Below are 2,218 nucleotides of genomic sequence, written 5' to 3'. Positions count from 1 at the left end.
CGGCTCTGGTTTGTCGTTTCCCTGCTCCAGCCCCTGTTCTCTACCCGCTCCCGGGGTGCCGTTCCTGGGCAGTTAGCAGGCGGTGGTCAGGTCGCTTCTTCCTTTGTCAAACCAAACCCCTTTGTCTCCGTGCTCCCCGTCTGCAATCCGGGCTCCAGCCGCTAGTCGATACCCCCCGTTTCTGGCGGTGTTTGCCCTTCGGTTATTCCGAGCGAAGCGGTTCTGAGGGGGAAGATTTGTTGCGCGCATCTATCTCCTCTTGGCATTTTTTAATCCAGAAGAGGGAGCCAGGCCGCTGCCTTGGCTGACACCGCGGCCACCTCAAGCTCCGGGTTTGTGCTGAAATCCTGACCACATGCCTGTTGGAGCTGGAGCAACCTTTCGTGGCTTACCTACTTTCTTTCTATGAAAATACTCGTCTGTGTTGCTGAGAGGAGCATTCAACTTACCTTGAACAGTTCCAGGGATGAACACAAGATCCACAACTTTATATCGTGTGTTAATCCACTGAACAAAATAGGTTAAAGCTGTCACTGAGCTGTGGTTTTGTGGCACTGAGTGTTTTGGCAATATCTAGTCCAGGTTGTTCAGCTTGGCTCGTCCACTTTTTGCCCTGGTGTACATCAGCTCTGTGATCCCAGTTACAGTGGCAGATCTGCTTGGGGAGCCCTGTGTGAAGTGGAAGCAGCCCCACACCAGGGGGTTCCCCGTGGCCAAATCCTGTGGTGGGGCTGCCACAAGCATCTTCTGCACCAGGACACTTGCTGGGTCTCAGACAGAGCAGGCTTAGAAGTTGTTCTGTAACTATTTCCTTGTGTACTCTTGCTGTGTTAGGAGATCCTTCACCTCCTAAAGCTGGACAGGTTTTCCAGTGTGTTTTCTTTCCTTGTGATCTCACTGATGTTTGAGCTGCTTTTGTGTTTCTCTAAGGATGTTTGGGGTTTTATTTGGCTTTCATAGTGTTCACCTCCCCAGGGCAACAAAGCAGGACTTTGAGCCACACAGAATTCTGTCAGAAAGGTTCCTGCAGAACTGTAAGAGAATAGAATAGATGGTTTTAGCTGGAAAGGACCCAAGACAATCATCTGCTCCAAGTGCTTCACAAATTGAGGGTTAAGAATTCTGTCAGAAAGGTTCCTGCAGAGCTATAAGAGAATAGAATAGATGGTTTCAGCTGGAAAGGACCTAAGACAATCATCTGCTCCAAGTGCTTGACAAATTGAGGGTTGACTAAAAGTTCAAGCTTGTTATTAAGGGCATTGTCCAAATGCATCTTAAACACTGGCAGGCTCAGGGTGTCAACACAACTCTAGGAAGCCTGTTCCAGTGTTTGACCACCCTCTTGGTAAAGAAATCCTTCCTAATGTCCAGTCTAAACCTCCTCTGGCACAGCTTTGAGCCATTCTCACAGGTCTTATCACTGGATACCAGGGAGAAGAGAAGAGATCAGCACCTCCCTCTCCACTTCCCATCTTCAGGAAGCTGTAGAGGGCAATGAGCTCACCCCTCAAGCTCCTTTTCTGCAAATCAGGCAAACTCTGAGTACTCAGCTGCTCCTCACAGGACATTCCTTTCAGTCCTTTCACAGCTTTCATGCCCTCCTCTGGACACAGCCAAGGACCTTCACATCCTTCTGAAACTGTGTGGCCCAGAACTGTACAGGAGAACATAGAATCACAGAGTGTTTTGGGTGGGAAGGGACCTTTTAAAGATAATTTAGTTCCAATCACTGACATAAAAGCTCTGTTAATAGTTGTAACTTTTAGAATGCAAATTCTTGTTGTTTTTTTTAATGAAGAAACAGTGAAGGGGTAGTAGCTGTAGCTTGTCTAATCCCATTGCTGTGGTGTTTCACATTGCAGAAACAAATTAACCTGGCAAAAGCAAAACAAAAAGCAGGTTTTAATTTGGTTTCTGAATTGCCTTGACAATTTTCAGGCAGGTAGTCACCAGAGGCAGCTCGATGGAGAGGGCAAGTCAGAGCAACAGGAGCCCTTCTGGCAGCTCTGGAACATTCACTTCAGTCTGAGTTGAGATGTGTCCTTGACTCTGCTTCTCTCCACCCCCAAAACTTTCTCCTCAGACTTTCTCACCCCACTGTCCTGCTCTGAGTCATTCTGAGTTCTGGTTACCTCCTCCCTTTCCTGTTGCTCTGCCGTTGCTTCATCCATTTCTCTTCCTCACCTCATTAGTTTTAGCTTCCTAACACTCTGACCCC

Source organism: Merops nubicus, unplaced genomic scaffold, assembly GCF_000691845.1.
Source record: "Merops nubicus isolate BGI_N331 unplaced genomic scaffold, ASM69184v1 scaffold1548, whole genome shotgun sequence".
NCBI classification, from domain to species: Eukaryota; Metazoa; Chordata; class Aves; order Coraciiformes; family Meropidae; genus Merops; species Merops nubicus.
The sequence above is the reverse complement of the archived record's forward strand: the minus strand, read 5'-3'. Positions refer to the sequence as shown.